Source organism: Brachycentrus maculatus, unplaced genomic scaffold, assembly GCF_059751285.1.
Source record: "Brachycentrus maculatus isolate JH-2025_06_01 unplaced genomic scaffold, ASM5975128v1 h1tg000326l, whole genome shotgun sequence".
NCBI classification, from domain to species: Eukaryota; Metazoa; Arthropoda; class Insecta; order Trichoptera; family Brachycentridae; genus Brachycentrus; species Brachycentrus maculatus.
Window position 1 is genome coordinate 1,261,800 of NW_028281075.1, and position 17,104 is coordinate 1,278,903.

The 17,104-nt window shown below is 30.6% G+C and overlaps 1 protein-coding gene across 1 annotated transcript in view; it reads right to left on the reverse strand.

Annotated features, from left to right (window-relative positions):
* The window catches only part of beta4GalNAcTA (beta1,4-N-acetylgalactosaminyltransferase A), a 53,486-nt gene extending 36,879 nt beyond the window's left edge, over positions 1-16,607 (reverse strand). The window contains exon 1 of the mRNA XM_088268638.1: positions 16,148-16,607. The gene's annotated coding sequence lies outside the window, so the exon portion shown is untranslated. The remainder of the gene's footprint in view (positions 1-16,147) is intronic.
* Positions 16,608-17,104: the final 497 nt, after the last annotated feature.

Genomic DNA, 17,104 nt, shown 5'->3' on the forward strand with positions numbered 1-17,104 from the left:
ACAGACGTCAAAGAGTAATTGATATAAATTTTACAAGTCGTTTTGATGCATTGAGGAGATATTGTACAATATGTTTGTTGGCAACCATAATTCAAAATGTATTATGCATACACTTTTTTTTTAATAAAAATATAAAAATACAGATTATATTTTATCATAAACAAGTTCTTCTTACAGAATCATTTATTCATGAATAAAAAGAAGGTTGAACAAAGCAAAGCACGCTCATAATATCACAAAAAATAATGTAATGTCTAAACCACATTTCGCTCACTCCTTTCAAGAACGTCGTAAATCGAAAAACTTGATTTTTCAGGAGAACGTTTTTAAAGTTTAAAAATATAATACAATGTATTAAAAATACGTATCAAGCCACTGATTGAGCTTTTTACTGTGCAATAGATCTTTTCAGGTAAAACCTGAAGGTTTTTTTCTCCATTTTAAAAATATTTAGTTTATTAAAAAAAAATTTTAAACAATACCTTTTTTTCAAAATGCAAAAACAACACTTTCTCCCCTGTAGCGGGTAAATATTAAGTTAAAAATATGCCTCTTTGCTGGGATGTAGTACATTTTCTGGGCATTCCGAAAACATGCATAACTGAAAATTGACGATTTTTTATTTATGACGTTCTTGAAAGGAGTGAGCGATTTACAAAATAACAAAACCACTCGACAAAGTTATTCAAAGGACAAACTTCTGATAATGGGAAGCGGTGATGCAAAGTCCTATTTTAATGCAAAAAGTAAATGAAAGCACGTGCGTCCAGGAGGCACCAATTAGCACAACAGGATTTTAATTTCCTTGAATAAATACAAAATAACATTTTCGTATTAATACCGGAGTATGTAAATCAGATTTCCAGCTCAAAATGCTTAGTTGTCGCATTGAAAATAACAACCAGGCAATTAGGGAAACTCCGCTCAAGCCCGTTAATGTTGAAAGTATACTAAAAATAAGCGCTAAAAAGGCCATTCGACCAACTCCCTACAGAGCTAAAAAGTAATTATTTTCCTACAAATTTATTCTAGTGGCTGCTTAAAAACAATGTAGATAAAATTTATAAATTCAATATGGCGATTTTGGTAACAAATGCAAATTAATAAATGCAATATGTCGGGTTGTGGTCCCGTGTTTAGTGTCGCGGACAGAGTTTCTCGGTTCGAATCTACTCCTATTAATCCACCACTATTCCTAATAATGAGCCGCTTAGGCTCACAGAAATAGTATGAAATTGAAATACTTGTGTGTATAATAAAAACACAAATATTTTTCTTTAAAAAAAAATATATCCCCGAATTAATTAGTAATAATTCAAGCGCCTCTCCACGGCGGATCGGTCGCTATAATGCGCAATAGTGCCCAACGTCCAACTCATAATTCGTTGTGGTTCAATCGGTATAAGATAATACTAACGTAATTGCATAATAAATTGTAAATATGGGTAGATAGTAGATACCTGTGTAATAGAGTATGTTCGTATAACCCACATTCGATTACTCGCATTGTAATACTTTCAAATTACCAATAGCGACCTACTAATTATAACACTATCACAACAATTATTCTTATACATACAATGTGGGTGGCTGATTAATGAGAATGATTTATTCAAAGGTTATATTAGAAAAAATAATGATATTAAAAACAAATCAGGCAGTCTACAATCGATTCATTTTTTAACTTTTTGAACCCTAGAGGCCGGTATATCGGCTTTATTTAGTAACGATATACCCTAATGGCCGAAATACCGGCCCCAACATCTATCCTCATTACCCTACGGCCTGGAATACCGGCCTGCGAAGAAGACACCGAGATGATACTTTTGACCTATTGCAACGTCATCGCGAGTGTGGGAGGGGGGAGAACTTGTTTGAACATGAACTCAGATTAATTTTGAGGAATTTTGGATCGAAATTTCATTTTTAGTAAAACATAATTTTTTGGTAAAAAATTACTCAGGAGCTCGGGGTTAGGGTACTTGTACAATGAGCGCTTCAGGCTTCAAAAGGTTAAGCTAAGAGTATGTGCCAATGTGAATGAATCTTCAGTGTAATAGTCCATGCAAAGAAATCGTAATAATGTTATGTTTTTCAACATATATAACTATCATCTCTTATTTGTTATGGACCAGAAGAGGCCTCTGCTTCCATAATGTAATGATCAGCACGCTCAGCTACCGTACTGGAGGTCCCGAGCTCGATTCTCAGGAGGGGTCAAATAAATATAAGTGATTTTCTAACTATATTTATTAAATATTACCATTGGACTGGTACCTGAAGCGGAGGGCTGATTACCTTTCCTTCATGCGTTAACGATCAAGATGATGCTGCGTTTATATGATGCAGTGCCCTATGCACCATCGGGTGCGAATGAGGGTTCGAAGAAGAAGAAGACGCACACTTCAGTAAAAAAATATTTGATATCTTGGAATTTTATCATAACATTTACATTGAAATCTTACAAAAACGAACAAAAATAACAAAAATTGGTGTTGGTAGCGTCCAAATTTATATTATATCTTACATAGAGCATAGGTTCATGAAATTTTGGCGACACGGTTTTAATGCTTTTGTGTTTCTGTTGTTAACAGGAAAAATCATGTATTTTTGTTTTATTTTATTTATTTATTTATTTCATAGATACATACATTTTTTTTACTATATGTACTACGGCTCTTTAGGCATGGCCTGTGTTGAGCCGAAATACATGTTAATGCATTTTTTTTAACTATTAGATTATATACATTACATACAATAGATACAATGATAATTTACAGTAAAATAACTTTAAAATATAACATTCTTGTTTTACATGAAATCCTTATGAATTAAAAATAAATTACGTGGCAACCTTGAGGTTGAAAATAAGGTTTAAAAATTAAAACAACAAAACTTTATGGTCTTATTATGTCAGTAGACGGAGGGAATACTTCAAACGAAATTGAATCTGAATTTTCAATACGAAACGGTCGTTTGAAACGCAGCAATTTTTCAGACAAAGAATTCTCACAATTGAATTTCCGGCAGTACTTTTGAGCGAAATGGTTCATGTTTTAAGTTTTACTGGATGACCCAATTGCTTTAGAAAACTCGTTTCCGGTTCCCAGGATGTTCAACAATTTGGAAATTATTTCTCCAAACCTAGCGAACACGGGTTCATTATATAACAGCCTAGTTCGCTCTTGATATAAGAATCAGAATAATGATATAAAAAAGGAAAACGAATTCAGAATACATTGAGCACACAGGGATATATCACAATATTTATGAGGTTGGTGAACTGGAAGAAAAGTATTAGAATGCTCGGTACATAAAAAAGGTTAGAATAAAACTTCAAAAGCAATAATATCCGGAGAAAAATGAGAAAGCGATGGAAAGATGTAAAAATGTATTCGGAATTTATAGGAAAAGAATAAAATATATTGAGAAGAAATGTGAAGATACGGTTGAAGTACCTACTTCTATTATGACGCGTGTGAGGGTTTATAAATAAAATTCGTGAAAGAATGTCATACGGAGAATACTTTATTTAGAAGCAGCATACCTTTAAATGATTATTGTGAATCTAGAATTTAGTATTTTTTTTGACATCTCATCAAAGACGAAGAAGAATGTGAAAGTCTGGGCTGATTTTGTGAACAAGTATTTGGACACACTCAAAATGTTGTAAATAAATTATCTGGTCACATTATAAGCTTAATAATAAACATGAAACTGGTATTTTCTGGCGTTTCTCATGTGTGTGATTATAATCCAGGATTCGGACCTCACATACTAATATAAGAGTTTCTGCTTAGTAAACAGCTTCTTTACATCTCACCAATAGATGTTTCTAGTGAAGTTCTAGTGATTCAAGAACAAGGTTTCTAAATTGGTTCATATATATAGAACTTCCAAGAATTTGAGCAGTGTGGTTGTCAATAATGGGTAGAATTGGTGAAAAGTGATCACTTAAACCAGCCTATGACGGTCGTCAGCCCCGTAAATGCCCAGACTTCCATATTCTTCTTCATCTTTGATGAGATGTCAAAAAATAATATGAAAATAACTCCTGTAATTGGAGATAATCCAGATTTTGTGAAGAAGTATTTGGACACACTCAAAATGTTCTAGAATTTAGTCTCTCAGGCTTCATTACGCGTGCGATCGATAAATTTAAAACATTTTAAAGATACGAATTTGTATCGGAAAATCTGCTCTTAAATCCCGTATTTATTGCATAACATAAGTCACAAGTGAAAAAAATTCATAAACTATTGATTAAACAAATAAACGTAATTACGTTTAAAAAATATCATTAGTGAATTAATTGAAATTAAATTACACACGCGTGTACATTTAGATATGTACGCAAATTTTATGAACGCTATTGTTCTGATCATCCTTATGTGAAAAAGTGCTAGATGAATTTCAAATAATGGAAAAATTAAACCCACCCTTAGCTGCCAAAATCATAAAAGAATCTCAATGAAAAACAAATAAAGGCCCGAGATAAAAATCAATAAAAAAATCATTGGTGGCGTTAAGCAGGATAACAAAATGTTTTACAATTTCTTCATTTGGCTGAATGTTTAAACAAACCTTAATTTAATCATTAATAGTTTTCTACCAGATTAGCCACTATTCCGTGTCTGTCTGCTGTACTGGTCGGGGTTGTGAGCGTCTGTGTACCGGCCAACGTCGGGTCGAAATCGGATCTAGCTGACTAAATGAACTAAATATTAATCCCTTTCACTGCCTACACCGGGGTACTTTTAGAAAATTTGGTGATGGATTTACAAACTTGTATTTATTTAGATTGGCAGTGACAGGTTCAGTGACAGGTTCAGTGAAAGCTTTTAAATGTAAATTCACAGTAAAATCGGGATACAATTTTATGTTGTTTCACATTTTCAATCGATTTCGCAACTAAGTTTTAAAAAACAATTGCTTTGCAAGAGCAGATCTGTCAGGAAGCCTAGATGCTTCTGTATCAGATCTGGGCATGCGGTGGGACAGCTTTCAATCATATCAGATTAGCCAGAAACCACCGTATGTATGTGTAATTTCACATTGTAAATATACCATATTTATATACACGTACTTATAAAAACATATCTAAAAAACTGCTGTTCTTCAATGTCGAGGATTCTGCAGATCCAACTTGATACTACGCCGGGGGTATCAATTGGTAGTCATGAGGCACCTTCTGATGTGTAAGGAACTTACTAATGAGTCATCATGAATCAATATGTTATCAGAGTAGAATTTTAAGTATACTTTCAGTAGAATTGTTTTCATGAAAATGCAAAGTGCAAACACACAATAAATACAGACATCATCTTTTTAAACGTCACAATCAGAGTAATGAGGAACATGTACGCACATATTACACATGTCGAAGAAAAACCTCGTATCCTACAAACATTTAAAAAAAAAGTGTTTTATGGTGCAGCATTAAAAAGTACGAAATCAGTAAAGGAAATCAAGGAAAAGACCTAAGAACAACAACTAATGAGTTAGAATAAATGGAAACGTAGTTATACATAATTCACGTGTTTCTGAAAGTTATTAATTTTATGAGGGCGCATGTTTTACACGCAGAGGTGTTTCAAAGTTTAGAAACGAAAGTGAATTATAAAAAAAAACATAATAATGTATGGAATGGAAAAGCTTCAATTTTTATATATATATCGTAGTCATACAGGAGAAAGTGACTAACTAACAAAACGTAAAATGTTCAGAAGGGCCATTTAAGTCACTTTTGCTTGGGAAGAAAATAAACATCAATGCAGTTAGTCATTTTTAACAAGTCAATGTATTATACTTCCAAGTTAAAAATTCTTTGGATTTTTTTCAGGGCAATATTAAGCTAGTAACATAGTCAAATAGTCAATGATCACGTTTTTGTAAAACAATGCACTTGGTCACTTTCTCCTGTATGACTACGATATATATATATATATATATATATATATATATATATATATATATATATATATATATATATATATATATATATATATATATATATATATATATATATATACACATATATATATATATACATAAATATATATATATATATATATATATATATATATATATATATATATATATATATATATATATATATATATATATATACACATATTTAGAAGCTTCCAGAGAATATTAAACGTAAATTGTCCTCGACAGTATAATTCCCTTAACGTTGTCTCATAGATATTGTGATATTCATCTCATCTCACCTGTGGATATTAATAGACAACAATTTACCCCTAGGTCTAATCCGGCTTATGTAGAGAAAGGCTATCAGAGCTCCGATATTAAACACTGAAGGTGACTGACTACACGTTGTAGCCTATTTAGTAACATCATTTATTTATAAAAGAAAATCACAAGCATTATTGGTAAAACCGTTATTAGAAAAATAATATGCTAAAAAGATTTAACACTTAAAAAAATATTCCTGTACTGTATTCCAGTATAAATTAATAGTATAATGCGAAATATTGTTTTCTACGTACAATTACAACTTTTAAAAGACAAATGGAAGGAAAAGTATAATGTACAGTAAATAAATAAGCAAAGAGTATTTAGCACAACGCGTGTAAATTTTACATTTAACGTTAAAAAAAATAGTGACTTTTTCCCTGACATTTTCGGCGACATGTACCGACGTATTGGGACGAATGTACCCTTGCTCAGTAAAATAAGGTAATTTAATTGAGTACGTGTGTATTTAAAAAAATATATCTTTACATCTTCCCTCAATCTTGTTTAAATGTGGATGTTTCCCATTGTTTGATCGGACGAGAATAGGTCGGAATGTGTATTCAGGTGACAAGTAATAATAATATTATTATTATTCCGTTCGGATATGTAATGTTAAAGTAGATCATTTTCAGTGTGAACAACTGTTTAATAAATATGGCGAATTCGCTTCCCTGTAAAGTAACGATGTTTGCGGTGAATACACTCCAATAATGCTTCTCGTTTTATTTCCTTTATTAGGAATAGGTTACGGCTATAGATGCATGGCCATAGATAGATACACCGATAAATTCCCATAGGCACATCTTTGTAGTTAGGCCAGGCGCAGGCGAAGGAAAATCTGATGTAGTTACCAGTATCAAATGTAAAAAAATAATTAAACTCGTATTTGACCTCCATATTCCCTTATTGTATAGATAGACTAGGCAGTCTCTATTGAGATACTTTTGATACATAAAGAAAATGAAGAAATTAAGGTTCAAATTTAACCCATAATTTCGCAGTTTGGTATTATAGCACCGACTCGATTGGCACAAGGTTTCCCTGAATTTTCCACTCACACTGAAAACACATCATTATACCATATATCGAGCGAGAAACGTACCCGATATAACATACTTTCGCGAAAAACTTTACAAAATAGCTAGTTGAAGATAAGAATGATATTATTTCAATTGTAACAAATACTTCAGTATTGATTTTCAGGTGGGGTATCGAAATACCAATAAAAAATAAATATCACAGCATTTATAGATATGCGGCTGCAAATATATAAATAATTTTACGACACTGTTACTAACAAAATACTTAACTGTTTTATTATTTAGTACGGTTACGAGTTCTAGCAACTATTCATTAGTATAACATACTTTCGAATGTAAACCACGAATAAATCAATTTAAAAGTTTACTGGAACAGTTAACTGAACAAGTAACAAATATCCATTCGAAGACGCGTATTCGCGGAACGATGAGATTGCCTACCGGATACGCTGTCATGTAATGTTAAATATAACTAAATCAATACGTTTTATTCACCATTATCACTTTTTCTCGCGTAAAAAGAATTAGGCACGTAACCATGAGGTTACGCGTACTTCCGGTCGGGAACGATCGGAATAATACTTTAACCTTCCCGGGAGTACAATAATTGATGTCCGGCTTTCTCTGGGGAGTGGGTTCTATTTAAACGATATTTTTTTCACAAAATCGATGTATTACGAAAATAGAAATTATGTAAATAAAAAAAAATAAAACACCTATTCGAAATATTTTTACATTATGACAAAATTACATACAAATATCCACACATGTAATTGCCATACAAATTACATCATACCAACTGACAGACGGACTTCGACGTTCATTAACGTCGATATTCGTTTTAGGAAAATTCGCATCGACGTTAATTTACGTCCACGCTTCCGAAAAGGTTAAGATAAATTAATAATGAAAGGTTAAGATAAGTTGTTAATATTAATAGTTAATTACTTAAAATAACTACTATATATTGTATTTTTTCACTTACATTTACTATCAAGAAAAAAAGACGTTCCACACCTTCACTGTTACAGGAGAAGAAAATGTATATTACTCGTACCTACTGCACATTGTGCGATATATAAGTATATGAATTTTTCTTACTTTCCACAAAGCTATTTTTTCATTGTTGTTTAAGATAAGTAAAGGAAATATTGACGCACGATTTAAGTGCAGGTACTAAAATGACACAGTGACACAGAAATCAGAGAACAAGCAACGAATAAACGACTTGCCACAAATGTACATAATTATGTCTTTTACAACAAACAAGAAACATATTTACCTTAAACAAGACTTCTACAATTTTACACACGGATATATGAATATAAATATATGATTTATAAAAAAAACAAAGACGTTTTCCAGCACCGAGCTGATGAACGAATGAGTTTATTTATGAAATGGCTAAAGATTGTGAAATACAAAATAAGAAAACATAACAATGTTTGAACATAACATAAACCTATGACAAACCGAAAAAGTAAAGAATTTTAAAATGAAGAAGGTATATTTAAATAAAATCAGATGCAGACGATGATTTTCTGAAAACATATAAATACATATAAATTTATGTAATAAATTATGAACAATGCAGTAAAACCCACTAAAACGCTGAGATAGGTTCTACGCTATCGTTATAAGAGGGTTAATGTTTTTAATTTTATTATTACATTTTAATTAGAGGAAAATTACTGAAATGAGTCAATATTAAATTTTAATAAATTTAAAAACATTTACCCCCTATACCGTTCCTCCGATAATACGATATTTTTAGTCTCAAAAAAATTGAAATACAAACGTGTAAATATTTAGTGTCTCGGTGTTTTTTTGTTTACTATATAGTAGACACAAAATAATACAAAGTAGTGAATACAGTAAAACCTCGATATAAAAAAGACCTCTATTTAACGAACTTCGGATAAAAAAAATGTTTTAAAAAAATAAAAACGTCCCGTTAATATTATAGATGCTTAAATTCAAGTGTCGCCGTATGTGAACATTTTTTAACGGTCATGATAATCACAAATTATGTCTAAAAAACTTTAAAAGTGCAAACAATACTTGATCACTTTTTCAAAGCAGGATTACCGAAAGCAAGCGCATCGATTTCAAACAGGAACGTCACTTCACGAAGAGTATCCGAAGACAATAATTAGAATTTTGTTTGTGTTTTGAATTATTTATTTATATCTAAAAATATAGTGTTCATATTTTCAAAAAAGCTTTTTGATTTATTTAAAACTTTTTTTGTATAAATGACTTTCGGGTTTAACCTTTACCTTCGGGTTATTTTTCAGGCATAATTTTATAAACAAGCAAAAAAAATCACAACGTTTGTTGTCCCAAAATATTGTCAGGTATGAAACCTGACAAAAATTTGTCGGTGTATCCGGTACGCATTAAATACTTTTGGAACAGAGATCTTTTCTCGTGTGTGTAGGTCATACGGGTTAGTGCGGAATGGTGAAGAAAAACCGCGCGTATCACGTACGTTCGTGTGTGTAGGGCGGTTAATGGACACCCCCTCCCCCAAATTAGTCCGTTATATCGAGGTTTTACTGTATGTTAATAGCAAACAGGGTAAGATGAAACAAAGAAGAAAATCAATAACTTAGTCCGTAAATTATATCCTACAAATGATGAATTTGGTAGAATAAAAGAATGACCATGTGGATTCGTTTCATGGTACAAAAGAATAGGAGAAAAACACGATTTATTGTACATATTGTAATATACTAAACATACATATGTTTAGGAAGCAAATTTATTTGACAAACAAGAGTGTGTTGTAAAGTAAGACAAAATGTAGACTTACGTTCCTCAATGCCATCGTAAAAAGTAGGATTTCTCTACGTATATTTATAGTCAGTATTCATAAATATTGATACATAACCATAAATAGTAGGAATACAATGTAATAAATATTTATTAACATGCGGTTATTTATACATATTAATAAGTATTTTTATTACAAAAATGACCGGCTGCGCGAGAGGCCACACGTCTGTCTCTCCGCGTTCAATATTTTTTTACAACATTTTGAGTGTGTCCAAATACTTGTTCACAAAATCTGGATTATCTCCAATTACAGGAGTTATTTTCATATTATTTTTTGACATCTCATCAAAGATGAAGAAGAATATGGAAGTCTGGGCATTTACGGGGCTGACGACCGTCATCGGCTGGTTTAAGTGATCACTTTACACACGTGTAACATTCACCAATTCTACCCATTATTGACAACCACACTACTCAAATTCTTGGAAGTTCTATATATATGAACCAATTTAGAAACCTTGTTCTTGAATCACTAGAACTTCACTAGAGACATCTATTGGTGAGATGTAAAGAAGCTTTTTATTAAGCAGAAACTCTTTTATTAGTGTGTGAGGTCCGAATCCTGGATTATAATCACACACATGAGAAACGCCAGAATATACCATTTTAATTTTTATTATTTAAGCTTATAATTTGACCAGATAATTTATTTACAACATTTTGAGTGTGTCCAAATAATATTTTTGGACTAAGTAGAATCTACTTAGTCCAAAAATATTATTTGTCCAAAAACGTCCTACAAAAAAATGTCCCTTACTGTGTTTTAAGTTTGGACAGCCGATTAATTACTGGGCCGTAAATGGAATATAAAAGAATAGAGCATATGGAAACACGCGCGTATTCGAACGTTGTGTCGAAATTTCAAACCAATCGGTGAATAACTTTAGAGATTTTAGAACTTTAGAACTAAAAGTTAGTTAAAACTCAAAAAAAGGTAAAAAAAAAATCCTTTTTTCAGTTTTCCCTATTACAAATTCTGAATATTTGATATACTTATGTACTGATGTTTTTCCGTGCACATAAATGGTATCTTCAATTTTTCAACAAAAAAACTCTTTACTCGTAAACAGGAAAATATTATAATACAATTACAGAAACACGTAAAAAACATACATCATTTTACATAAATATTGATTTTTAAACGTTGGACTTTATAAACGTTTTGTAAAACACAGTAAAACTCGATATACGGACGTTAAAAATATCTAAAGACATATTTTATAAAAAAATGATGATCAACAATACAAAGGGGATATTCGCAAAGACAGAACTCATTCGCCGGCCAACCGCCGAAGAGGTGACATGTGTTTCCATGCCCGATTTTTTTAAAATAATGTATATTGGATATTGTTTTGCTTTTTAGAATATTCATATATAGAAAAAATATTTTTCCACGTTTTTTTAACTTCTTGTATATTGGATGTTTTTTTTTTGCTTTTTAGAATATTCATTTGTAGAAAAAATATTTTTACACATTTTTTTAACTTCTTGTCTTTCAATCACTATTTTCTTTTCAAAAACATATAATTATTTCGAAGAAAAACTTATTTTTCCAATCCGAAAACTGCGTTTTAATAAAAAAATCAATTACGTAAAATGTTACCTGGGTTTAGAGAAAATTAGTTGCGACTTATCGAATACTGGGGCCTTAAGTAAAATTATCGCGAATGATTCGAGCTCCTCTAATTGAAAATCTCGGTACCCAAGAAAATTGACTGCATCGTTTGACCCCGGGATATTAAATTAATATACTTGCTTATGGGTGTAGATTGATCCATAGCTATAAAAGATGTAAAGAATGATCGGTAGCACCGATCTGTGAAGATAATTGAACGTTTTACATACACATATAGAACTAAAAAGTAATTTATGACGGAGAAAAAGTGAATGAATAATTTGTCGCTTGAATTCCATTGGTATTCAGTGATGTTCTAAGCAGTGAGTCGAGTTAAGCAGAAACGAGACAGAGATCTTGAAATGCAATACGTAGTTATGCAATGGTTGGTAATTTTTACTTTTATTATTTAAAAAAAATTATTAACATAAATTGTTGTCATTTATTTAAATCACAATTTTAAACATTTTTTTTGCAGAGACCCACCAAGCTACCTTGTGTTTCTTGTCGGTGGAGTTCTTTTTTAATACATTTTTTATTGTTTTTAACCATTTTAACCTAATATAAACACAAAAAAGACAGAAAAATTAAGAACATAAACATTTAACAATTTTCATAAAATTAACTCTTCATCTCTGAGTTAAATTTTGGAATACTGGTGTCAGTTGCAAATACTATTTTTTTAGTTGGTATGAAACCGAAAGATCTCGGGTTGTAATAAGAAAATATAAATACTACTATCTTATGTCCTCAAACCTGGCAAATCAAATATTTACGCTATACAAACACTCAAGCCGTTAACTCCTTATCTTTTACCGACGACGAGCTTAGAAAAAATACACTGTTTATCAAGGGTTAATATGTTAACAAAGCTTATCGTCAACAGCGAGCGAATCTTAACATGAAGTGATGGAATTAGATAATAACAAGTAAGATTAGCACATGTAAAACGTAAATATTTAAATCAATGTATCAACTAACAATCCATATACAATATCGTCAAGTCCCATTCTGTCCCTCAAGTGGTTGGTAATTTTTGGGAAACCGATAGAAAATAAAATAACAACTTTTGTAGTTTTTTCCACATTAATTTTATTTGACCAGCAACCGGGTTTAGTCGTAACCGACATCATTAGACTGGTCTGTATTTCATGTAGAAAAAACTACATGTTTTTTTTATTATAAAATGCAGTTCCACCGAGAAATGTCAGTACAAAACTTAAATCTAATAGAATAATAGATTTAAGTTTTGTACTGACATTTCTTGGTATAGAATAGTCTCGGTTCATAATAGAATAGAAAAATAATGTTTATTTTAAACTAAAATAGCGTTTACGCCCTTTTCGCTTTTCGGTGTCGATGTTATAAAACGCTAATATTTTATTTATCCATTTAATTAAGTAAAAAAAGATGGTTCTACTAACGCGTTTTTCCTTAATGTTAAAAAAACTGACGTGCTGTCAAAATGTATGTTACAAGTACAATACGTTTACGCGGTGGAATATAAAAATCAATTTTTATAGCTATTGACGTGTTACTCGTGTTGTATGTGGTAATCAACGCAAAAAAACAATATGTTAAGTACCATCATTATTCTTATTAAACACTTTTTGTGTTTGAAGCAAAAATATCGAATAAAATGACCCTGTATCAAGACACCAATAAATTAATATCCGATAATAAAAACATGTTTATTACGTAAATACAAAAGTTATATGAAATCTTGGAAATTTTACATTATAATTGCAATTTAACATTGAATATCCACTGAATGTAAACAATTGACAATACAGATTATTTCTTATTCTTAAAGGTACAGTTATTATTATTAAAAAAAAAATAGATGAATCTTTCAAAACCAGCAAACATTCCATTTGGTCGAAAGAGATTAGAGATTAGGTCGGAATCAAATTAGAATCAGTTTATAAAATAAAATAAAATAAAAAACAAAAAATATAGTGAGATTTAAACAAATAATGTCAAAAACAAAAGTATGAAGAAAAAAATTGTTGTTGAATTATGAAAATTTCATAAACATGTCAAATTAGCATGCATTTTGTTATTGATTCAGACATTTTGACTAAAAATTATTATAACACGTATTTACAAGTATAATTTTACAAAATTAAGCTTATATACCTGTATTTTTGCAATTTCCCAATAATCTGATAAGAAAAACGTGTTTTTGTTTGACTTTTCGTGCTCAAATATATTATTTATCGTAGTATGAAAATTGTGTCAATGATAAAAATACAACACCAAAAACCAAACGATGTCGTTGTTTGTCCATAATGATTTACATTTCCTCATTGGAGTGGATTTATAGGAACTAGCATACAATATAGAAGTAAAAACGACAAAATAGTGCACAATCGGCAAAAAGGTATATTGTACATAGGCAATTGTATTATGTAAACGTATTTATAAACAGAACTGAAATATAAACAAAAATAACTTAATAAACAAGGAAGTTAGTATTTTAAGAGACATTTAAAATGCAATTGTCACGTGTAAAACATTGCATGTAGATCATATACATAATATAATATGGATCAAAGAAAGAAGTCACCAAATCATTATTGACATGAATTGAGATAAAAATAAAGTGAAATAAGGTAGTTACAAATATTAGGGTAAAACTTCAGTTACTGTCCCTCTGACAGTCAATATTTGCGCGGGAATATTGAAAACCCCGTCTTCTTGCTGCATTTTTTTTAAATACGTATTCTAAATATCGTTATCTATTTTCGATAGTAAAAATGTTTAAAAAAATCATTTTTCCAGTGCTAAAAAACGTCTGAACATTTAAAGCAAATTTTAATATTTGCCAATAAATCGTGGATTTTGTTTGTTGCGTTCCATAAGGAAGGATGCATTTTAATTCAAAATTACTCTCATCAAATATATTTTTAGATGTATGTATATAATATTGGGAATTTTACGCATTTTTTTTTCAAATGAATATTGTTTTCGATAAATTTTCTTTATTAGTCTATTCTAAGAAACAAAAATATTTGAAAAAAAATGCTAATTAATATTTGTATTGACTACTGACGGACGAATAATATAGTTTCAAGTAAATGGTAAGTAGGTACTGTTACCCTGTTACGTCTGTTTATTCAAGGGTTCGTTCGAAATGTTCGTTTCATGAGGAATTTATGCGGGTATAGAAAAACCATTAAATCGAATTAATATCAATAATTTAATTCAATTACTCGAGTCTTTCACGAAAAACTATTTATATGAATTGCTAAACGTCAAAATTATGTAAAAACAATTTTTTTATGAATATTAGGCCGAAAAATCGTATATTAAAACCATTTTTACACAAGAATGATACTTATCTAATTATATCATACAAGACATGAAGAATTCATTCAATACACAAAATTTTATAGCCTCAAATTTTATTTGCAGTACCTATCGTTTTGTCATTAATCAGTTGACATATTCACGATGCTGTATCATAGATTTTTAGGATGTAAAAATAAATACATTTACTGCAATCATAAAATATTGTATTTTAGTTATCCCCGAGCGTTTGTATCCACGGTGCAGTGTAGTGATTTGTACCTATATACACAAGGTCGCAGGTTCGATGTTCGATTTCCAATTGAATACATAATCATAAAAACCGTGTATTTCCAATATGAAAATTTAGTACGTCATTAATTTATTATTATTATTAATTGATTGCACATAAGCACTGGATTTAATTAATGAGGGCCATAAATCGATGTATATTAGATGTTTTAACAGAATGGTGAACGGTACACCTTGTATTAAATGATCGCTTCAGCTGGCCAGTGACAGGATGTAAACCCTGTAAATACTCAAACTTCTATATTCCTTTCGTATGCAGATATATTTCGTCTCTGTTAAGACCACTAGTCTATTATATCTTAAAACGTTACCTCCATCCTACATTGGCACTAGCAAGATTTGTTCCTCCCTAATATACAAATATTATCAGAAAAATACAAGTATATTGAACTTCAAAAACGCTCATAAAACATGTATTTTATTATTTTTATTTGTTTTGTATAATATTACAATAAAAGTAAGAGTTATGAAGGAAAACAAATTACAGTTCATGAATTCAATTCGGGTCTATTTGACAGCAGTATTCAACATACATTCACCTGTCATTATTATTTCTCGTATATTTTTTTACTATTTTACGACACGAATTTCACAATAATTGCATGTTTTACATGTGTGATTATTAATCAGGAAGTAAAAATACATCATGTTATTATAGACAAAACCGTTGACAGATATTGGGAGAACATAACATTACATCTGCATAGTAAAACATAGTGTGTAATATTATATTATATTTTAGATGCTTAATTACTGTGTAGAATAATAAAATAATTCGAAATTGACTTACCTATCCTGAATAATGAACAGCGCACTATTAAGTTTATTTTTTATATCAGGTTTTAAAAACACGTCGAATTGCACACAGTGATAATATAAATGTTGCGGTATTTCATAAAAACTCCGAATGCGTTAGAATAATCATAACCATAAAACTCAAGGAAAATGAACAAAGATTATAATATCAAACGTGAGATTCATTAGAATTCGACTTCTTAACCTTACAAAAAATACAGCCGCCCGACGTCGGCTCACTAAACAAACTATTGAAACAAATTATTGGAATTTAGAGTCAGCCGTTCTTTGCCAAATTATTAGAATCTAGCGAGATATTTGGAATTGTTGTTAATTTATAATAAACACAAGTGTAAACAAGCCCGACGATTAGACGCGCGTTGAAATCTTTCCACTTCGCCTCGCCAATCGCCACTCGCTACAGAACCGCAGCAAGCGCAAGTGCAAATCAATGCAAATAGCTGTAGAGAACATGTATCTATAGGCAACTGAACAGCTGACTGTTCTACAGGGGTGTAGCGTGTAGCACAGAATGACCAAATCGTAGTGCTGTGAAAAATATAATTACAATAAAAAATGATAATCACAAATAATCCGATTTTGAAAAAATCCTAAATATAACTAAGAATCGCCACACCTATCACCTAGTTAGTATTTATCATGAAAGAGGCATGTTGAGTGGTGACAGAGGCGGTGTTATTCTTGCTTTTGGATGAAATACCAAATTAAATTAATATTACTTGATGACAGTCGGTTATCGCCGACAGTCACATTAATTGAACACTTTTAGAAGATAATCAGGGCTTTATGACTATATTATTTAACGTCTCATTATGTATTTTATGTAAACATTAATTTCATAAATTGGAAGAACTTAAACCATTTTTAGTGAATAATTTTACTAGTGTTATTAAATATATTTTTTAATCCATAAAATCTCAATTTTTTATAA